At 50.1% G+C, this 23,374-nt stretch overlaps 1 protein-coding gene and 1 long non-coding RNA gene across 2 annotated transcripts in view; one reads left to right on the top strand and one right to left on the bottom strand.

Annotated features, from left to right (window-relative positions):
* Positions 1-6,741: 6,741 nt before the first annotated feature.
* Positions 6,742-13,408, top strand: LOC141980420 (uncharacterized). Its single transcript, XR_012637551.1, has 3 exons — positions 6,742-7,044; positions 7,572-7,710; positions 12,003-13,408. It is a non-coding gene; the product is annotated as an uncharacterized LOC141980420 (long non-coding RNA).
* Positions 13,409-14,889: 1,481 nt separating this feature from the next.
* The window catches only part of LOC141980426 (uncharacterized), a 174,654-nt gene continuing 166,169 nt past the window's right edge, over positions 14,890-23,374 (bottom strand). The window contains exons 14-16 of the mRNA XM_074941653.1: positions 23,169-23,331; positions 22,793-22,928; positions 14,890-15,500 (exon numbers count right to left, since the gene is read on the bottom strand). The gene's annotated coding sequence lies outside the window, so the exon portion shown is untranslated. The remainder of the gene's footprint in view (positions 15,501-22,792; positions 22,929-23,168; positions 23,332-23,374) is intronic.

Below are 23,374 nucleotides of genomic sequence, written 5' to 3'. Positions count from 1 at the left end.
GGAGCTAGCGAACAGAGCTGTAGACGGGGGGGGGTTGAGGGGGAGTTTGTCAGGGGAGTTTGTCTTGTGGGGCTTGTGTTTTGCTGTGGGCGGTGGTGTTTTGGTGGGATTTGTTGTTCCCAGATTAACAGGACTTAGGTGGGAAGGGTATGACAGACACAGAGGCAGCAGTGGGAGTGACCCATGTAGCGGAAGACACAAGGAGGATGACTGGATGTGGAAGCTGCCGTTTGTCCATGATCCTGGAAGGGGCACCTAGTAAGAGCTTTGTCTGTATGAAGTGCCGTCTGCTAGAGCAGATGGAGGAAAAGATCCGAGGTTTGGAGATGCAGGTGGAAAGTCTGGTAGAGTTCAGGAAGGGGTTTGAGCAGATGATGGAGCAAAGACACGAGGTATCTGAAGGGAAAAGCTCAGACTTGCAGATGGAAGCAGGACTGGGGAATTCTGAGGGGAGACTTCTGGGTGAGGAAAGTGGTCAGTGGAAGCATGTGACTAAAAGAACCAGGCAGAGGAAAAGACGGGCTAGTGAAGGAGAAATAGAGCTTAAGAATAGGCATGCAGAGTTGGAAAATGAAGAAGGGGCTCAGCAGGTAGTCACTGAAGGTGGAAGGGCAAGGAAGAAGAGAAGAGCGGCTAGTCCTATAGGAAAAGGGGAAGAGTTAATGGAGATTACACCAAATATGAGCCCCAGGAGGATACAGGATGGGTTAAAGAGGATTCCAAGGGAGAATAGGAATGGAAAGAACTTGCAGCCAGAGGGAACAGGAGATAGACTGGAGAATAGCACCGTCACTAGGAAAAGACAGGTCTATGTGATTGGGGACTCTTTCCTGAGAAGAATAGATAGGCCTGTAACCAGAGCTGATCCGGAGAATAGGAGGGTGTGCTGTCTTCCAGGTGCTAAGATACGGGATGTAGGCCTGAGGTTGAAAAGGATTCTAAAGGGAGCGGGAATGAATCCCCTAATTATCCTTCATGTGGGAACAAATGATAGAGCTAGATTCTCGCTGGAAAGTATTAAAGGAGACTATGCTAGGCTGGGGAAGAAGCTTTAGGAAATTGAGGCTCAGGTGATCTTTGGTGGGATTCTGCCTGTTCCTAGAGAAGGGCAACAAAGGTGTGACAAGATTATGACTATCAACAGATGGCTCAGGCAGTGGTGCTATAAGGAGGGCTTTGGGATGTATGGCCACTGGGAGGCATTCATGGATAGAGGACAGTTCTCTCGGGATTCAGAGTAACAGCCATGTTAGTCTGTATTCGCAAAAAGAAAAGGAGTACTTGTGGCACCTTAGAGACTAACCAATTTATTTGAGCATAAGCTTTCGTGAGCTACAGCTCACTTCATCGGATGCATACTGTGGAAAGTGTAGAAGATCTTTTCATACACACAAAGCATGAAAAAATACCTTCCCCCACCCCACTCTCCTGCTGGTAATAGCTTATCTAAAGTGATCACTCTCCTTACAATGTGTATGATAATCAAGGTAGGCCATTTCCAGCACAAATCCAGGGTTTAACAAGGACGTCTGGGGGCGGGGGGGTAGGAAAAAACAAGGGGAAATAGATTGCCTTGCATAATGACTTAGCCACTCCCAGTCTCTATTCAAGCCTAAGTTAATTGTATCCAATTTGCAAATGAATTCCAATTCAACAGTTTCTCTCTGGAGTCTCGATTTGAAGTTTTTTTGTTGTAATATAGCAACTTTCATGTGTGTAATCACCTGACCAGAGAGATTGATGTGTTCTCCGACTGGTTTATGAATGTTATAATTCTTGACGTCTGATTTGTGTCCATTTATTCTTTTACGTAGAGACTGTCCAGTTTGACCAATATACATGGCAGAGGGGCATTGCTGGCACATGATGGCATATATCACATTGGTGGATGTGCAGGTGAACGAGCCTCTGATAGTGTGGCTGATGTTATTAGGCCCTGTGATGGTGTCCCCTGAATAGATATGTGGGCACCGTTGGCAACGGGCTTTGTTGCAAGGATAGGTTCCTGGGTTAGTGGTTCTGTTGTGTGGTATGTGGTTGCTGGTGAGTATTTGCTTCAGGTTGGGGAGCTGTCTGTAGGCAAGGACTGGCCTGTCTCCCAAGATTTGTGAGAGTGTTGGGTCATCCTTCAGGATAATTTGTAGATCCTTAGTAATGCATTGGAGGGGTTTTAGTTGGGGGCTGAAGGTGACGGCTAGTGGCGTTCTGTTATTTTCTTTGTTAGGCCTGTCCTGTAGTAGGTGACTTCTGGGAACTCTTCTGGCTCTATCAATCTGTTTCTTCCCTTCCGTAGGTGGGTACTGTAGTTGTAAGAATGCTTGATAGAGATCTTGTAGGTGTTTGTCTCTGAGGGGTTGGAGCAAATGCGGTTGTATCGCAGAGCTTGGCTGTAGACGATGGATCGTGTGGTGTGGTCAGGGTGAAAGCTGGAGGCATGTAGGTAGGAATAGCGGTCAGTAGGTTTCCGGTATAGGGAGGTGTTTATGTGACCATCGTTTATTAGCACTGTAGTGTCCAGGAAGTGAATCTCTTGTGTGGACTGGACCAGCCTGAGGTTGATGGTGGGATGGAAATTGTTGAAATCATGGTGGAATTCCTCAAGGGCTTCTTTTCCATGGGTCCAGATGATGAAGATGTCATCAATATAGCGCAAGTAGAGTAGGGGCGTTAGGGGACGAGAGCTGAGGAAGCGTTGTTCTAAATCAGCCATAAAAATGTTGGCATACTGTGGAGGCATGCGGGTACCCATAGCAGTGCCGCTGATCTGAAGGTATACATTGTCCCCAAATGTAAAATAGTTATGGGTAAGGACAAAGTCACAAAGTTCAGCCACCAGGTTAGCCGTGACATTATCGGGGATAGTGTTCTTGACGGCTTGTAGTCCATCTTTGTGTGGAATGTTGGTGTAGAGGGCTTCTACATCCATAGTGGCCAGGATGGTGTTATCAGGAAGATCACCAATGGATTGTAGTTTCCTCAGGAAGTCAGTGGTGTCTCGAAGGTAGCTGGGAGTGCTGGTAGCGTAGGCCTGAGGAGGGAGTCTACATAGCCAGACAATCCTGCTGTCAGGGTGCCAATGCCTGAGATGATGGGGTGCCCAGGATTTCCAGGTTTATGGATCTTGGGTAGTAGATAGAATATCCCAGGTCAGGGTTCCAGGGGTGTGTCTGTGCGGATTTGATCTTGTGCTTTTTCAGGGAGTTTCTTGAGCAAATGCTGTAGTTTCTTTTGGTAACTCACAGTGGCATCAGAGGATAATGGCTTGTAGAAAGTGGTGTTGGAGAGCTGCCGAGCAGCCTCTTGTTCATATTTCGACCTATTCATGATGACAACAGCACCTCCTTTGTCAGCCTTTTTGATTCTGATGTCAGAGTTGTTTCTGAGGCTGTGGATGGCATTGTGTTCCGCATGGCTGAAGTTATGGGGCAAGTGATGCTGCTTTTCCACAATTTCAGCCCGTGCACGTCGGCGGAAGCCCTCTATGTAGAAGTCCAGTCTGCTGTTTCGACCTTCAGGAGGAGTCCACCTAGAATCCTTCTTTTTGTAGTGTTGGTAGGGAGGTCTCTGTGGATTAGTATGTTGTTCAGAGGTGTGTTGGAAATATTCCTTGAGTCGGAGACGTCAAAAGTAGGATTCTAGGTCACCACAGAACTGTATCATGTTCGTGGGGGTGCAGGGGCAGAAGGAGATAGGACAGCTGCTTCTGCTGGGCTAAGAGTATAGTTGGATAGGTTAACAATATTGCTGGGTGGGTTGAGGGAACCGTTGCTGTGGCCCCTTGTGGCATGTAGTAGTTTAGAAAATTTAGTGTCCTTTTTCTTTTGTAGAGAAGCAAAGGGTGTGTTGTAAATGGCTTGTCTAGTTTTAGTAAAGTCCAGCCATGAGGAAGTTTGTGTGGAAGGCTGGTTTTTTATGAGAGTATCCATTTTTGAGAGCTCATTCTTTATCTTTCCCTGTTTGCTGTAGAGGAGGTTGATCAGGTGGTTCCGCAGTTTCTTTGAGAGCGTGTGGCACAAGCTGTCAGCATAGTCTGTGTGGTATGTAGATTGTAATGGATTTTTTACCTTCAGTCCTTTTGGTACGATGTCCATCTGTTTGCATTTGGAAAGGAAGATGATGTCTGTCTGTATCTGTACAAGTTTTTTCATGCAGTTGATAGATTTCCACTCCATACGGCTAAATGCAGTGCCTTGCGTAATGACAGGTTTCAGAGTAACAGCCGTGTTAGTCTGTATTCGCAAAAAGGAAAAGGAGGACTTGTGGCACCTTAGAGACTAACCAATTTATTTGAGCATAAGCTTTCGTGAGCTACAGCTCACTTCATCGGATGCATACTGTGGAAAGTGTAGAAGATCTTTTTATACACACAAAGCATGAAAAAATACCTCCCCCCACCCCACTCTCCTGCTGGTAATAGCTTATCTAAAGAGACCACTCTCCTTACAATGTGTATGATAATCAAGGTGGGCCATTTCCAGCACAAATCCAGGGTTTAACAAGAGCTGACAGGTCACTGGGGTGAGGCGGGTTGCTGGAGAATGGGGTAGTGGGACGATAGGGTGTCTGGAGGGTTCTTTGGGAGGTAGGTGGGGCCTTGGGCAGCCCCCGGTAATAGGGTGTGGTCTGGGGTTGTCCCTTCTGGTCTCCGCTCCAACTGCGACCAGTTTTCTTCTTCTCTGCCACCTCCACCCATCTGGCTCCAATCTCTCCTGCCTCAATTACAGTTTTGGGCTTCCCATCTAGGATGGATCTTTCTATTTCCTCAGGAACACCCTCTAAGAATTGTTCCATTTGCATTAGGAAGGGCAAATTTACTGGAGATTCAACACTTGCTCCTGATATCCAGGCATCCCAATGTTTCACAAGGTGGTAGGCATGTCGGGTAAATGACACATCTGGTTTCCACCTTAGGGCTCGGAACCTCCGATGAGAATGCTTGGGTGTTATCCCCATTCTGACTCTCGCCTTGGATTTAAGTTCATACTTCTTCATGTGTTCTTTAGGCATTTCAGCCACCACCTGAGCTAAGGGTCCACTGAGCTGCGGCCTCAGCTCTACCATGTATTGGTCAGTAGAGATGCTGTACCCAAGGCAGGCCCTTTCGAAGTTTTCTAAGAAGGCCTCCGTATCATCGCTTGCCTTGTTGGTGGGGAACTTTCTGGGATGGGAAGTGGTACCTGGAGAAGGATTGCTAGGGTTTGTTGGTATATTCTGCTGAGCCTTTACCTTCTCCATCTCCAGTTCATGCTTCCTCTCTTTTTCCTTCTCCTCCTCCACATGCTTCCTTGCCTCCATTTCCCTCCTGTGGGCAGCCTCCTGTACTTCCTTCTCCAGGTGCATGAGTTCTATCTGTCTTTCATGTTCCTTTTGTTTTTCCTCAGCCTGAAATCTGGCTAATTCCAGCTTTTGTTGAGCCGTGGAGTCTGTCATCCTAACCTCTCTGTTTTTAACTAACTTTACACCCGAGATTTAGAAATAAACAAACAAAACTTCGCTGATAAAATTTTGCTGTGCTGGAATAGGATACCTATTCTCTGATAGTGATTGTCAGCCTACAGAAAAAGACAATTCCCTTTGTCTCTGCTCTGGCCCCAAATCAAAGCAAAAAACCTCCACTACTTGGAAACCTCCTTTCCAGCAGCCCCAAAGGAAAAAAAAATTCCTTTTCAAATCTGCGCTCCTTGTAAAAAAAATCAAAATCCTAAAAAAAAAAAACCCTACCACTTTTGTCTCCAGGCAAATTGGTATAGAACACCCCACTATTTACTTTTAGGGGGAAAAAAACCTCAGGTTTGTGAAGACTGTGAATTTCCCTGCAGGAGGTTAACTACTCTGCCTCCAGGCAAAGAAAACCTGCAATTCACAAAGATAATACCCTTTTGTCTCTGCTCTGGCCCCAAAGCAGAGAAAAAACTAGCTGCTTTCAGTTGGACCTCCTTTCCAGCAGCCCCAAAGGAAAAAAAATATTTCCTTTTTAAAATCTGTTTTTCTCGTTCAAAAAATCTCAAATTGATCTCAGAATGATTTCAGGTTAATCCCACCACTCTGCCACCATGTCAAGGTTCCTTCCCCACTCTGAACTCTAGGGTACAGATGTGGGGACCTGCATGAAAACCTCCTAAGCTTACTTTTACCAGCTTAGGTTAAAACTTCCCCAAGGTAAAAATTAATTTTACCCTTTGCCCTTGGATTTCCACTGCCACCACCAAACTTTAACTGGGTTCCTGAAAAAACAGAGTTTGGACATGTCTTTCCCCCCAAAATCCTCCCAACCCTTGCACCCCACTTCCTGGGGAAGGTTTGGTAAAAATCCTCACCAATTTGCATAGGTGACCACAGACTCAAACCCTTGGATCTTAGAAGAATGAAAAAGCATTCCGTTTCCTTACAAGAAGACTTTTAATAGAAGTAAAAAGAAAAGAATCACCTCTGTAATATCAGGATGGTGAATACCTTTCAGGGTAATTAGATTCAAAACATAGAGAATCCCTCTAGGTAAAACCTTAAGTTACAAAAAAGACACACAGACAGGAATAGTCATTCTATTCAGCACAGTTCTTTTCTCAGCCATATAAAGAAATCATAATCTAACACATACCTAGCTAGATTACTTACTAAGTTCTAAGACTCCATTCCTGTTCTGTCTCTGGCAAAAGCATCACACAGACAGACACAGACCCTTTGTTTTTCTCCCTCCTCCCAACTTTTGAAAGTCTCTTGTCTCCTCATTGGTCATTTTGGTCAGGTGCCAGCGAGGTTACCTTTAGCTTCTTAACCCTTTACAGGTGAGAGGATTTTTCCTCTGACCAGGAGGGATTTTAAAGGGGTTTACCCTTCCCTTTATATTTATGACAAAGACATTTTTGGACTTTTAGTTTAGGATGAGCGCGACCCAGGAAGGAGTGGGCTAAAAGACGGTCACCTGACTGAAGGGCTGAGTTCCCAGGCAAAAAACTGCCAGAGTGCCCTACCGACTCTTGGCCGGGGTGCTAGCCCAGCAAGAAAGCTGTGGCACCAGGCCTTGCCAGGAAGGGGAACCTATCGGTGAGTGAACTCTGTTACAAGCCTGCTTCCATTGTGGAAACAGCCGGTAATGGAGAGTGGTGGGGATGGCCTCTGGGAGAGCATGGCCGGAGTGGTCATACAGCAGGGGCAGCAGGGTCCAGTGATGAGAGCAGGGAACAGGTTGTAGTGCAGCCCTGCCACTGAGTGGTAACGTGATCCTGGCCACGTCACTCTCCCATCTGGTGCCTCACTTTCTCTAGCTTTGAAATGGGGATCATCCTGACCTACCTTAAGAACGTGTTTGATCCTCTGCTCTTGTTTCTCCAACCCCTGCCCTCCTAGCCCCACACAGGCCTCTGCCCTGTTCCTCAAACTTCCATGCCCATGTTAGTGCCTGGGTTGCCCCCCAGCTGCAAGGTCTCCTGTACAGTCTCCTGCTAGCAAACTGAAGCCGCTTCTAGATCCAGAACAGGAATTGGTTGGTTCAGTTGCTTATTCTCTGGGGTTCAGACCCTCTGTTCTCCCTCTGGGGTGACAGAACCCTGATTGTCAGATCTGTCTTTCAGGCTCTGTCCCAGCCTCTCAGATATATCCTGCAGCCAGCCCAACTCAGGGAGCAGTGCGGACAGGTTATCTCATCCTGTGAAACCAAGCAACATGGGTCCCATTGAGACTCAGATGGAAGATCCCATACATCTCCTGGAGGTAAGAACCGTTCACTCGTCCTGCCACTTAGGGCTCTTGCTACAAACAGGGGGCTCCTGCTACATATCCTTGTTGGGAGGTTTCCCTGTCCCTGGATCCCAGCCCTGGTGCAGAGACCTATTTCTCATCGTGATATCCTCATGTTATTCTCAGAGGATGTATCCAGGATCCTGGAGACAGTTTCCTGCAGGAAGTTTGAGTGGGCAGAGATCACTCACTGTCATGACCCACGGGTCTGCAGGGTTCATGGAAGCAGCCACACTCCAACTCTCCACCTGGAAGCCTGCTGAAAATTGCTTACCTAGGACCCACGACGTTCAGCCCCAGTTTGAGGCTCCACTCCCGAGGTCCTACTGGAGGAGTCGGAGAGCAGCTAATTGGCCCCCTGGCCCTGCTTAAGACAGCAGCAGGAAGAGGAAGCTGTCTGAACACCAGGGCTGCTCCCTGTTCTGGACCATGTGCTGCCTCTTTCTGCTGCCGCTCCCCTGGCTTGATTTCCTGGCATCTGATTTGTGGTTGTGATCGCAAGTTTGTTTTTTGCTTCTGATCTTCCAGTATCCTGACCCAGCTGACTCATGACTCCTGTCCTGTGAGTGTGGACTCTGGCTCTGACCAGTAGGTCTGGCTGTCCTTGACCCAGCCATGACAGTCATCGACTCATAGACTTTAAGGTCAGAAGGGATCATTATGATCATCTAGTCTGGCCTGCACAATGCAGGCCACAGAATCTCACACACTCACTCCTGCAATAAACCTCTCACCTTTCTCTGAGGTATTGAAGTCCTCAAATCATGGTTTAAAGACTTCAAGGTGCTGAGAATCCTCCAGCAAGTGACCCATGCCCCATGTTGCAGAGGAAGGTGAAAAACCCCCAGGGCTTCTGCCAATCTGCCCTGGGGGAAAATTCCATCCCGACCCCAAATATGAGGATCAGCTGAACTCTGAGCATGTGGGCAAGACTCACCAGCCAGATACCCAGAAAAAAATTCTCTGTAGTAACTCAGATCCCATCCCATGCAACATCCCATGAAAGGCCACTGGGCCCCATCTACCACGAAGAGTCAAAGATCAATTAATTGCCAAAATCATGCTGTCCCATCATACCATCTCCTCCATAAATTTATCGAGCTTAATCTTGAAGCTAGATAGGTTTTTTGCCCTCACTGCTTCCCTTGGAAGGCTGTTCCAGAACTTCACTCCTCTGATAATGGTTCGAAACCTTTGTCTAATTTCAAGTCTAAACTTCCTGATGGCCAGTTTATATCCATTTGTTCTTGTGTCCACATTTGTACTGAGCTTAAATAATTCCTCTCCCTCTATGGTATTTATCCCTCTGATATATTTATAGAGAGCAATCATATCTCCCCTCAGCCTTCTTTTGGTTAGGCTAAACAAGCCTAGCTCCTTGAGTCTCCTTTCATAAGACAGGTTTTCCATTCCTCGGATCATCCTAGTAGCCCTTCTCTGTACCTGTTCTAGTTTGATTTCTTCCTTCTTAAACATGGGAGACCAGAACTGCACACAGTATTCCAGGTGAAGAATGCCTTTCATAATGGTACTAACACCCCCTTATCTCTAATGGAAATACCTTGCCTGATGCATCCCAAGACCGCATTAGCTTTTTTCACGGCCATATCAAATTGGTGGCTCATAGTCATCCTGCGGTCAACCAGTACTCCAAGGTCCTTCTCCTCTCTTAATTCCAATTGATGTGTCCCCAGCTTATAACTAAAATTCTTCTTATTAATCCCTAAATGCATGACCTTACGCTTCTCACTATTAAATTTCATCCTATTGCTATTACTCCAGGTTACAAGGTCATCCAGATCTTCCTGTATGATATCCTGGTCCTTCTCTGAATTGGCAATACGTCCCAGCTTTGTGTCATCCACAAACTTTATTAGTACACTCCCACTTTTTGTGCCAAGGTCAGTAATAAAAAGATTAAAAAGGATTGGTCCCAAAACCGATCCCTGAGGAACTCCACTGGTAACCTCCCTCCAGCCTGACAGTTTGCATTTCACTATGACCCACTGTAGTCTCCCCTTTAACCACTTCCTTATCCACCTTCCAATTTTCATATTGATCCCCATCTTTTCCAATTTAACTAATAATTCCCCATGTGGCACCGTATCAAATGTCTTATTGAAATCTAGGTAAATTAGATCCACTGCGTTTCCTTTGTCTAAAAAAATCTGTTTCTGTCTCAAAGAGAGCAATCAGGTTGGTTTGGCACGATCTACCTTTTGTAAAACCATGTTGTATTTTGTCCCATTTACCATTGACCTCAATGTCCTTAACTACTTTCTCCTTCAAAATTTTTCCAAGACCTTGCATACTACAGATATCAAACTAACAGGCCTGTAGTTACCCGGATCACTTTTTTTCCTTTCTTAAAAATAGGAACTGTGTTAGCAATTCTCTAGTCATATGGTACAACCCCTGAGTTTACCGATTCATTAAAAATTCTTGCTAATGGGCTTGCAATTTCTTGTGCCAATTCTTTTAATATTCTTGGAGGAAGATTAGTTGGGCCCCCGATTTAGTCCCATTAAGCTGTTTGAGTTTTTGGCTTCTACCTCGGATACGGTAATATCTACCTCCATAGCCTCATTCCCATTTCTCATGCTACCGTTATCCCTAAGCTCCTCATTAGCCTCATTAAAGACTGAGGCAAAATATCTGTTTAGATATCGGGCCATGCCTAGATTATCCTTGACCTGCACTCCATCCTCAGTGTTTAGCGGTCCCACTTCTTCTTTCTTTGTTTTCTTCTTATTTATATGGCTATAGAACCTTTTACTATTGGTTTTAATTCCCTTTGCAAGGTCCAACTCTCCTTGACTTTTAGCCTTTCTCACTTTATCCTTACGTGTTCTGACCTCAATAATGTAGCTTTCCTTGCTGATCCCTCCCATCTTCCACTCCCTGTATGCTTTCTGCTTTTTCTTCATCACCTCTCCGAGATGCTTGCTCATCCAGCTTGGTCTGCAACTCCTGCCTATGAATTTTTTCCCCTTTCTTGGGATGCAAGCTTCTGATAGTTTCTGCAGCTTTGATTTAAAGTAATCCCAGGCCTCCTCCGCCTTTCGATCCATAAATTCTTCAGTCCAATCCACTTCCCTAACTAATTTCCTTAATTTTTGAAAGTCAGCCGTTTTGAAATCAAAAACCCTAGTCACAGATCTATTTTTGTTTCTCCTTCCATTCCGTTTGAACTGAATTAGCTCATGATCACTCGAACCAAGGTTGTCCCCGACAACCATTTCTTCTGTGAGGTCCTCACTACTCACCAAAACCAAATCTAAAATGGCATCCCCTCTTGTTAGTTCAGCAACTACTTGATGAAGGAATCCATCAGCTATCGCATCTAGGAAAATCTGAGCCCTATTATTATTATTAGCACTCGTCCTCCAGTCTATATCTGGGAAGTTAAGATTTCCCATTATCACACAGTTGCCATTAGTATTTACTTCATTAGAAACATTAAAGAGGTCTCTCTCCATATCCAAATTAGATCCCGGCAGTCTCTAGCACACCCCAAGCACTATCCCAGGGGAGGCTTTAGTAGTTTTCTTCCCCAATGTGATTTTTGCCCAGACTCTGTCTTATCCATTCCATCGCTTCTTATTTCTTTACAATCGACCTCCTCATTGATAGACAATGCTACTCCACCACCTTTGCCTTTATTTCGGTCCTTCCTAAACAGCACATACCCTTCAATACCTGAACTCCAGTCATGACGACTATTCCACCCTGTTTCTGTTATCCCTACAATATCTGGTTTCACTTCCTGCACCAGTAGCTCTAGTTCCTCCATTTTGTTACCTAGGCTCCTCGCATTGGTGTACAAACATCTTCATTTTTGCTGTTTGCCCTCAATCACATTCTTTACCCGATTAGGCACTGACATTCTACCGCCAGTATGACCTATTAGACTGGTGTCCACACTGCCCTTCCTCCTTATGTCCATTCTCCTACTCACAGCTGTATCCTTCATTACTTTGTTTTCTTCCCTCTCAATATTAAAATCCGGTGTGGAGATTACCTGGACATCTTCCAACCATCTCCCCCAGATTCCTCGTTTAAAGCTCTCTTAATCAGTTGTGCCAGCCTCCATCCGAGAAGTCTATTTCCTTCCCTACTCAGATGAAGTCCATCCGGAGAGAACAGTCCTCTGTCCAGGAATGCCTCCCAGTGGCCAGACATCCCAAAGCCCTCCTTACAGCACCACTGCCTGAGCCATCTGTTGATAGTCATAATCTTGTCACACCTTTGTTGCCCACCTCTAGGAACAGGCAGAAACCCACTGAAGATCACCTGAGCCTCAATTTCCTAAAGCTTCTTCCCAAGCCTGGCATAGTCTTCCTTGATACGTTCCAAAGAGAATCTATCGGTATCATCTGTTCCCACATGAAGGAAGATCAGTGGATTCACAAACACACACACACACACCTCCTGGTGTTGGGAGGGGAAGAGGAGAAAGGACAAAAGATGCAAGAGAAGAAGAGAAAGGAGGGAGGAATGGAGGAAAAGGTGAAATAAAAAGGACTAACCCTCATGTCCCCAGTGATTCTAAGGGACAGAATTTAGGTGCGGAATAAAATTCTGCCCCCTTAAGCTTGTGTTTTCCACGCCTAGAATTCAACTGTCACCAGATGGATCCAACTGAAGAGGTTTCAGACCTGAGGAGGCTCTTACCTTCTCAACAGGGACGTCTGTTTTCTATCAATAAATCTATGAAAGCAAAGGAGAAAACTCTACAGAGGTTCCCCCTGGTGCTCACGTACGTGACCCCGATCCCCTCTCAGTCCTCACGGAGAGACCTCGAGAAGGAGATTCGCTGAAGTGAAGCCACAGGGGTCGCCGAGGTTTCCCTGGCCCCTCCCAGTCCTGCCTGGCTGATGTCAGCATCTGTCTGTGAGGTCACCACCTCCCCACCACCTTTGACCAATCGGCTGAGCTCCTGCAAAAGGCCTGTGTGATGTCACTGTCACCCCCTCCCTTGCCGTGCTCATGTCCTGTCGCTGGTCAGACACGCTGGAGGTTGGAGCTGCTCCCTGGGGATCGCCCCACTCAATGAGGGTTCATTCTAGGAACAGGGCAGGATTGACTTTCTGTGGGCCTGGCACCAAACATATTTGTGGGCCCCCCTGGGGAATGAAGAGGCCGGGGCAAGAGGACAGCGGGCAGGGTGGATTTGATTTAAATCACTCGTCAGGAAGTCACCATTTAATCATGGTTTTCTACATAAAAGTGCATTCTTGTTGCTTGTTATAACCTTAATACACATTCTTCACAACTCAGATTTTGATGTAGGTTTCACTTTCAGAAGGGAAACACTATACATTTTTAAACCGTGATTTATTTGGAAAACTTTTCAGATGAGTTTTACAGCTATGTCACAACATGAATGAGTGTTTGGTTATTTCATTTACCAAAGGTAACTGAAGCAGAGATTTATGAAGTTATTGGGAGGTGAACTCTCTCCAATTCAACAGGTTAATCATTAATATTTGGAGGATTTTCTTGCCAGGCTGTATGAGGAAGAGAACATCCCCAGACAGATATTTAAATTGCTTTATTTAACTAAAACAACAACATGAAGTATTCTGGATATTTTTCTTCAACAGCAAACATAATAGTTTAACAAAAAGCATATGTCTCTCACTTCTCACGTTTATCTCCAAACTTCTTTTCCTTGTCCAGATCTATTCTGCAACCAACAATCTTCTATTCATTGAACTTTTTGAAACTTGTCACTTTTAAAGAGAGGTAAGGAGTTGACCCTGTGTCCACATATTTGCAGAGGGACAATAGAGTTGAGGTCTGTTATTTCTCACCTCTCTATATTATTTATTTATTTAAAACATTTTTGCTGTTAACAAGCACATTACCTCTGTAGACACAAATCCACAGTCTGAGAACTGCAAAACTAAGCATCTCTGATGTACCTTAATTAAAACAATCTTTAGATATTTTTTCCTCAAAAATCCAATTTAAATTAAAAAAATCAGATTATTTGATTTTTTTTAAAAAGTCATTGATTTTCATCCACCCTCAAAGTTGGGCATGGGGGGCGGGGGGAAGGATTGGTCCCCAGCTGGAGTGAGGCAGGGGATAGGGGCAAGATGAGCACAGTGGGACATGGGGGGAGGATTAGTCCCTGTTGACTGGAGCAAGGCAGGGGCTGAGGGCAAAAGCACAGTGGGGCAGGAGCTAGGATTGGTCCTTGAAGCAAAAAAGGGGCCGGGGGTAAACTGCAAGCACAGCAGGTCTGGGGAGGGGGTAAACAGGATCCCCCCCACTCCTGCCCACATAGAGTGGGTACCTACCTTCTCCCTGATTCTAGCCCATTCTCTTCATCTCACTCTGCACTGAGCTGAGGGTGGGGGGTGCACTGAGCACAGGGCTGGGTGTGATGGAGAAGGCTGGGGGTTGGGGTGCAGGGTCTGAACAGGAGGTAGAATGAGGGAGGGGGCTCAGGGTTGGGGCAGGAGGTTGGGGGTGTGGAGCGCTTACCTAGGGCAGCTCCCATTCGGTGCGAGGGGTGCAGGTTGGTATGTGGGGGGGAGGGTGCAAGAGCTCCAGTTTGGTGCTCAGGGTGGGGGTGGGGATGTGTGGGGGGTGCAGGAGTCAGAACTGGGGACTGGGTGTGTGTGAGGGGGGTGCAGGAGTCAGGGCAGGGTGTGTGAGGGGGTGCAGGAGTCAGGGCTGGGGTGTGTAGGAGTCAGGGCAGAGGGCTGCGTGTGTGGGAGAGGGCTGCAGGGGTCAGGGCTGGGGAGGTGCGCTGGAGTCATGGGGGTGCTCCCAGCCCCCTGCCCTGAGCGGTTCACAGGAGGGGGCTGGAGGGGGTATACCCCGATTCCACCCGCTTCCTCAAGGCCCTGTCCCTGCCTCTTCTCCATGTCCCCCTCTCTCTGCCCGGCACACCGTGGACCGGGGGCAGGGGGAGGAGGTGGGGCGAGTCCACAGCGAGCTGCAGGGCGAGGCGGGAGCTTGGCTGCCAGCAGACTCGGAGCAGCAGGACCGAGCCCAGGGCGCAGCCCCACCAAGCTTCTCCCCCACAGGAGAGAGCGGGGGCGGAGAAGAGTGGCTGGGCCAGGGCCCCCCTACCCCAGACTCCCTCGCCCCCCCATCTCCAGCAGTCCGGCCGCCCCCCCCCCCTTTTTTTTTTTGCGCTTGGGGCGACCCTGATTCGGGTGTGCCTGGGCCCACCCCGTGCGCACGCCTCTGAAGCGAGCATTATTGTGTGATCCTTGAGAACCCCCGAGCTGTGCTGTCCCTGAGCAGTGTGAGCGGGAATTGTGTTTTTTCACACTGCTTGTGAACACACGGGGATCCAGCTAGCCGGCTTTCAGCTCTCCCACTACAAAAAGTGATCCAGTCCTTCCTGTACCACAAACCCAGGGCCTTGAAGGGACAGGTCAGCGCGGAGAATTTAGGGCTTGCCAACAGGGGGACACTCAGCAAAATGAATTTTGATTAGTAGAAGGTGTGACTTGAAAGTGGATTAGTTAAATGGCATTGAACCCCTCACTAACCCCATCAAAGAACTGACCTACATAGCGCATCAGAGCTCAAAGCTATTTCTTTATGTTTTTTGGGAGAAAGCTACATATTCCACAGTCCACACCCCTCTTCAAATGAGAGTTCTGGGGAGGTTGCAGAGAGGTTCCCTGTACCTCTCTGGTGACTTGGCTTCTGGATTCTCCTGGTCTTTAGCTTCTCCTGCTCCTGCAGTGTTGATTTTCTCTCCTTCACCATCCTGCAGCCTCCTCCTTCTCTTCCTGTTGAAATAGCAGCAGCAGTTGCTCTGGTATCTTAGACCTTGTCTACTTCCTGGAACAGTGGGGGCCTATCTCCATTGGCCGATATACAGCCCCACTGTGTAACCCAGATGTGGCTGCATCTTAGTACCAAGGCACCAGGGGTCACGGCGCCAGTGGAGATGGTACACACAGGCCACTGCCCTACGTGGCCACCAGACGTCAGACTGTGCCCTGTGTTAGCTGGCTACCACACTTTACTGCCCCAAGACGTGAGGTACACGCAGGCTACACGTGAGGTACACAAAACCTGTTCTCAAACTGGGCCCCAGGGGTCACTGCAGCACTGGCCAGGGGGACACATGCAGGGCCCTGCCTCACGTGGCCACCAGGAGTCACTGCTGCAATGGTGGTGGTGGAGGAATGATAAACAGGCCAAGACCTGAAGTGGCCACTACCACAATAGTGTGTGTCTGTCTGTTGTGGGAGGGAGATACCAAGAGGGCACTGCCACACCAGGCCACCACCGGGAGGTCACTGCTCCAATTAGTAGTGCCTCAACTGGCCAACAGGGGGCACTACCTCAGATGTGGGAGTGCGGGGAGAGAAGAGGAAATCAAAGGCCACTGTCTCACTTAGCCACCAGCAGTCACCACCCAAATAGGGGATGTCATAAAAATAAAGGGAAGGGTAAACCCCTTTAAAATCCCTCCTGGCCAGAGGAAAAATCCTCTCACCTGTAAAGAGTTAAGAAGCTAAATGTAACCTCGCTGGCACCTGACCAAAATGACCAATGAGGAGACAAGAGACTTTCAAAAGCTGGGAGGAGGGAGAGAAACAAAGGGTCTGTGTCTGTCTGTGTGATGCTTTTGCCGGGGACAGAACAGGAATGGAGTCTTAGAACTTTTAGTAAGTAATCTAGCTAGGTATGTGTTCGATTATGATTTCTTTAAATGGCTGAGAAAAGAACTGTGCTGAATAGAATGACTATTCCTGTCTGTGTGTCTTTTTTGTAACTTAAGGTTTTGCCTAGAGGGGTTCTCTATGTTTTGAATCTAATCACCCTGTAAGGTATCTACCATCCTGATCTTACAGAGGTGATTCCTTTACTTCTATTAAAAGTCTTCTTGTAAGAAAACTGACTGCTTTTTCATTGTTCTCAGATCCAAGGGTTTGGGTCTGTGGTCACCTATGCAAATTGGTGAGGATTTTTACCAAACTTTCCCAAGGAAGTGGGGTGGAAGGGTTGGGAGGATTTTGGGGGGAAAGACGTGTCCAAACTACGTTTCCCAGTAAACCCAGTTAAAGTCTGGTGGTGGAAGTGGAAATTCCAAGAGCAAAGGGTAAAAATAATTTGTACTTTGGGGAAGTTTTAACCTATGCTAGTATAAGTAAGCTTAGGAGGTTTTCAAGCCGGTCCCCACATCTGTACCCTGGAGTTCAGAGTGGGGAAGGAACCTTGACAGGGGAGACAAACACACACACAGGGCACTGCCCCAATTGGGGGATATATAGAGGGTATTGCCCCACGTGGATGCCAGGGATTAGTGCCTGCCATAGCTGGCCACAGAGGGGGTGGGGGGCTACACACAGGAAACTGCCCCACTTGGCCACCAGTGCACATCCCTAGTGGGGGAGTGATGTGCACCAGGAACAGGGCTCACTGCCACAAGGGGGTTGGAAGATACCCAGGGTACTACCTAACACGGCCACCCAGGCACCCTGCCGCCTTGGGGGAGGTGAAGTACTCACCTAGAGCACTGACTCATCTGGCTACCAGTGGTGCCTGGTCGGCAGGGGTCACTATCACAGTGCTGGGGGGGAGATACACATAGGGCACTATCCCACCTGGCCAGCAGCTGTCAGTGCCCCAACAAGAGCGATATTCACCATGCACTGCCCCACCTGGGCACCAGGGGGCCCTGCACCCTGACACCAACCCACACATACCCCTGGTGAGCAGGTGTGTGCCTGTGTGTTACTCTGCACTTTAAGGAATGAGGCAAAGGCTAATTTTATTTAAATTTCTGATGAAGAAAGCTCTGAGTTACAACCCTCACCTTGCTGAGCACCTGCCCATAGCCCAGGGTCCCCGATGACAGCAGAGACCCCAGAACACAGAGACCCAAAGGGGAAGCAGCTTTTAGGTGAAGCAATGACAGACTCTGGGGAGGGGTTCTGGGGAAGCAGAGAAAGACCAACTAACTGCAGAGGGGAAAATCATAATCTATCAGGGAGAAAGAACTGACTCCGCGAGGACAACAAACCAACTCCACCCAGGCTGGGAGACCAGCAATTCGGGGCTGGAGCAGCTCCAGCTAGAGGCTGGGCGGAGGCAGGGGACCTCAGACTCTCTGCTGAGCAGGCTGCTTTGGGTGCAAGGAGGGACAAGGAGTCCCCCCGGCCAGGGTCGTGCTGCCCAAGGAGGGGGAGATCTGGGGCAGTCTTTGGAGGAGCTGGTTCAGCAGCCGTGAGCCCGCTGGCTTGTCCAGGCCTGAGCTCTCCAGCAGCACCCTGTGCACAGGTGTACGCACGGGATGGAGGCACCAGTGTACCACTACAGGGCCTGACTCTGCTGAGTGCTGCCTGCAAGAGACGGGGCAGAGTCCAGGGCAGATGGGGGCAGGAGATGACAGGGCTAGCACCCATGAGCTGAACCCATCACACCTCTGGCCCGTGACGTCACCACCCGTCCCTGCAGCTCTCCACCTGTCCCGCTGTCCATCCAACCCTAAAGCCCCCCATCCGCCCCCACTGTATGCAACATACAGCCCTTCACCCATCTGCCTCACACACTCATCTACCTCCTCATGCATCCTGCCGGCCCTCTGGGTGTCCGTGCAGTGCCCAGCACAAGGAGGTGTGGACAGGGCCCGATTAACCTTCTGTGAGCCCGGCACCAAACATATATGTGGGTCCCCATGGCCTACAGACCCCTATGCCCAGCACTCCCTTTCACAGCCCCCCCCCCACGACTGCTCAGCACCCCATATTCCTGAGGGAATTCAGCACCAAACAATTAAAAATTCTATGCACTATTTTAAAATTCTGCAAATGTTATTTGTCAATAAATGAATGTGGAAGCTCCCGCATGGCAGTGGGGAGCAGAGGCCACAGGCTGCGTGGAGGTGGGAGATCACCCTGCAGCCTTCCCCCTCCCCTCCTGGGATAGGGACTCGGCCGTGAGGCTGCACCCGACCCTGACACAGCGGAAGGGATAAACCTGCCCCAGAAACTCTTGGCCACTGCCCCTGCGCCAGGTGTGGGCAGACAGGCTCAGCCTGGCAGGATCGAAGTGTGGAGGGGCTCAGTGTGAGGGGATCCCGGTGGGGTAAGAGGGTTCTGTGTGGAGCAGTCGGGCTGAGGTGGCTCACTGCGGGATCTGGATGCACAGGGGCTTGTTGGGGGGCTCCAGGTGCAGGCGCAGTGGGACTCTGCAGAGGGCTCCAAGTGAAGGTGGTTGGGGCTCAGCAGGAGGTGTGTTGGTGTGGGGAGCTCAGCGCAGGACGGGTCCAGGTGCAGGGGAGGTAGGGCTCATTGGAGTGCGGGTCCAAGTGTAGCAGGCTGGGGATCTGTGGGGTGGGTGTCCGGGTGGCTTATCAGGGTGGTCCAGGTGCAGGGGAGATGGGGGCTTGTCAGGGTGAGGGTTTGATGGGCCTGCTTAATGGGGAGCCTCAGCTGCTGCCAAGGGGATGCTGCATGCCGGGCCCTCGCTTCCCCATGCCCCCGCTTCCTCTATCCCCTTCTCTTCCCCACCCCGTGCTCCTTCCCTATTGCCCCAGCCCTCCTCATCCCACCCCCTTCCTTCCCTATGGCTTATTTCCCCCCGCTCCCCCCACCCCGCCCTGCCCCAGCACACACATTCACTGCTGTACAGAGAACAGGATGGCTCCTCCCAGCACTCAGACGGGGAGCCCGACAGGCACTAGGACCCAAAAGGCAGCGTCCACCTGCAGAATCAGCAGAACTGAGAGCTGGGGGTGTGTCAAGGTTCCTCCCCAACTCTGAACTCTAGGGTACAGATGTGGGGACCTGCATGAAAACCTCCTAAGCTTACTTTCACCAGCTTAGGTTAAAACTTCCCCAAGGTACACATTAATTTTATCCTTTGACCCTGGATCTCCACTGCCACCACCAAACTCTAACTGGGTTTACTGCGAAACGTAGTTTGGACACGGCTTTCTCCCCAAAATCCTCCCAACCCTTGCACCCCACTTCCTGGGGAAGCTTTGCTAAAAATCCTCACCAATTTGCATAGGTGACCACAGACCCAAACCCTTGGATCTGAGAACAATGAAAAAGCAGTCAGTTTTCCTACAAGAAGACTTTTAATAGAAATAAAGGAATCACCTCTGTAAAATCAGGATGGTAGATACCTTACAGGGTGATTAGATTCAAAACATAGAGAATCGCTCTAGGCAAAACCTTAAGTTACAAAAAAGACACACAGACAGGAATAGTCATTCTATTCAGCACAGTTCTTTTCTCAGCCATTTAAAGAAATCAGAATCTAACACATACCTAGCTAGATTACTTACTAAAAGTTCTAAGACTCCAGTCCTGTTCTATCCCCGGCAAAAGCATCACACAGACAGACACAGACCCTTTGTTTCTCTCCCTCCTCCCAGCTTTTGAAAGTCCCTTGTCTCCTCATTTGTCGTTTTGGTCAGGTGCCAGCGAGGTTACCTTTAGCTTCTTAACCCTTTACAGGTGGGAGGATTTTTCCTCTGGCCAGGAGGGATTTTAAAGGGGTTTACCCTTCCCTTTATTTTTATGACAGGGTGGCACTCTTTCCAACAGAGCTCCTACAGCCAATCAATCAGCACTGAACAAATATCACAACACTAACACCTTCCAGGCCAGATTTTAGCAGAGAGCCTCTAAGCCTCACTGCAAGGAGCTTCCCCTCACCAGCCCTGAACAGAATATCGCTGCCAGCCTCCAGCTCAGGGTTGAGCCTTCACTTCCTCCCATGCAGCTCTCTGAGAAAAAGCTCCTTTGGTTCCCCGAAGGGGAAAATCCACAAACAAATCTTCCCTTTGCTCTCACACCTCTAGGGACCCAGGACAGCCAGGTATCCATCCCAGCCCATGCAGGGGTAGGAGTTCCTGCTGATCCCTTTTGACAAACACTGACCTTGCGCTGCCCTGGGGGGGCTGGGGGAGCTGCCCCATTTTCCACACGTATGTCCTGTTTCTGGGAAGGAAGAACTACGGCCCTAGTGATAAGTCCCTGCTGCACCGTGCTCTACACAACGCCAGAGCCTCACCAGGCCGGAGCCTCCTTTGTCAGCCACCTGCGAGAGGAGCAGGCTCGTTTCCACAAGACTTGGGGAGTTCGGAGAGACGGGGCAGAGGACGAAGTCTAGAGACACCAGTGGGAGCCCCATGCCCTGAGCTAAGAGAGCTAGTGCCCGATAAAAGAGCCTTCGCCGTAGAGCTTCCACCACCCGCTGCGGAGAGGAGCGAGCAGTGGACGGGGGGAGGGGAGACGAGCCAGCGGGCAGGGGGACCTGAGGGCACATGGCAAGTGGAAGGGCCTGGGCCACGGCCCCTTCGAAGCATGGGCAGTGCCAGGTTAACAAGACCACCAGTGGCTCCATGGAGCCGGGCCCATGATCAGAAGGGGCCCTGGCCTGCTCCGCATGCACTGCACCCCGAGACCCCACTGGTCCCCACCCCCGCCCACCATTTACCCCTCTCAGCCTGCTCCGTGGACGGCCAAGGGCTCCTCTCCACCCCGTGGCCCCCCTGCCAGCTTCTTTCTGTCCCCTGGCAGGACCCCAGTGCACCTCCAGCTGCAGGCCTGTCGAGCCCCACCTGTCTCCCCAGAGCTGAGCTGCCTGGGACTGATGCAGAAGCCTGGCCAGTCTCGGCTGGTTGGGGGAGGGCAGTGCGGGGGGAGGGGCTTGGCTGGGCCCCTCCAGGCAATGGGTCCTGATGGAGCCCGGCAGGGGCAGGCCCTGGACTGGCTGATTGCACCACTTCCGAGGGGCCAAAGCGATTCCCCGCCCCAGGTCCAGCTCTGGCGGTTCAGCCCGGCTCACACACTCACCTCCCAGCAGGGCCAGTGAGTGGGGCCAGGAGGCAGGGCTTGGGGGAGTGGGTCACTAGAGGGCCTGGAGCCGGGGGATGCTGGGCTGTGAGGGGGCAGGGAACGTGTGTGTTGGGGCACTAGGGAGTGGGGGTTCTGTTGGGGGTGCTGGACAGTTGTGGTGTTGTGCTGGGCACTGTGCATATTTGGCAGGGTCTGGGGAGGGGGCGCGCTGGGCATAGCGGGTCTGGGGGGGCTTTGGCCATAGGGAATTGGAGGGGGGATGTTCAAGTGTTGGGCAGGGGGGTGGTGTGGCACAGTATGGGCCCACCCCCGAGGAGAAGGGGCACGCTGGCAGCACAGGGCTGGGTGGGCCATTGTGCATCTGGCAACTGCTGGTTCGTAAATAGTGCCCTCGTGCTGGGTGGAGCGGGGCTGCCCCTGCCATGACATATTGCCCCTGACTGACCCCTCGCTCTGAGGACAGACCCCCCCTGCGCCATGCTCCATTGCCCCCATGGGGCGCCCACAAATATGTTGGCACCGGGCCCACCAAAGGTTAATCAGAAACCCAGCACTGGGCGTGGACCCTGAGCGAGGCTTTTGGGTGATGTAGTAATGGAACTAGAGAGTGATTAGGGGGGTTCTTGGCATCTCTAATCCCAGCCCCACTTCTCCTGTGCCCAAAGTCGCCCAAAGAGAGCGAGCCACCCCTCTCCGTCTCAGACCCCACAGCCCAAAAGGCATGACTGGCCACTCACGCTGTGACCCACTTACACCAATGAAGTCTCCCCAGACTCTCTAAGAAGATAGGGAGTGGGAGGAGCAACCCCCGTAGCCTGGCAGGCAGTACGCATCCTTCCCAGTAGGGCAGAGACCATGCCCATAGGCAGATAGACCCAGCCTAGCCCAGAGGAGACTGGGAGGGGGGAGCAGAGGAAGAGGATGTAGGCAACTGAATATGATAGGTGTTCCTGAAAGGAGAGAGAGAGTTTGAGTGTGAATTGGCCAACACAGTAGAGAAGACAGAGAGAGAGAGAGAGAGAGAGAAACCTAGGAGGAAGGAAAGAAACTCAGAACAGGGAGTCACCCTCAGGGATCCAACCTTCTCCTGGGGAGCACACCCCACTCCTGGTAAGAGAGATGATCAGCCCCCACAAATGGCAACATCATCTCCCTTGAAGCCACAGCTAGGCAGGAAACCCACACCAGCTAACGGGAAGTCCCTGCTTGGAGCCAGGGGGGCTGTGACCAGAGCCCTCCACAAACCAGACACTTACCTCACTCACAGCGACAGCTGCTTCGCTCCCAGCTGGACGGGTCTTGCCTGGCATCAACAGGATTCACGCTCTCACTGCTCTCGCTCACTTTCCATCTCACCTCGGGGCTGGACTCCGTCCTCATGACTTCTTTCCCCTTGGTATTAAACACAACACAAGAGGGAAAGAAAAAGCAATGGTGGTGAGGCTCCTCTTCTTGCTCCTCCCATACCCCAGGGCTCTGGCTTCAACCCTCCTCCCATTATGCCATCACAGATACAATTAGAAATCCCCCCTCTGCACCTACACCCAAAGGAGTCACTCCGCACAGGAGACGATTGTCTCTTCCCCTGCCCTCAATACCACGCGCAGCTCTCGGCCTCTGAAGAAAACTAACCTGGGAAGAGCTGAGGAAGAGAGTGCCCTCACCGCTGACTCACACCCAGTGCTGGGAAAGGCAGAAAGCTCAGGACTGTTCATCTCTGCTTACAGGGATGTCCAGCCTGCTCAGCTCCACTTCTTCCAGCTTCTCCTCTGCCTGGGGCTCCTGGGCAACTCATCTGCAAGCGCAGGAAATCACCGATGAGCGAGGCAGCCCTGCCC

Source organism: Natator depressus, unplaced genomic scaffold, assembly GCF_965152275.1.
Source record: "Natator depressus isolate rNatDep1 unplaced genomic scaffold, rNatDep2.hap1 scaffold_35, whole genome shotgun sequence".
Lineage (NCBI taxonomy): Eukaryota > Metazoa > Chordata > Testudines > Cheloniidae > Natator > Natator depressus.
Note: the sequence above shows the minus strand (reverse complement) of the source record. Positions and strands in the feature narration are given on the sequence as shown.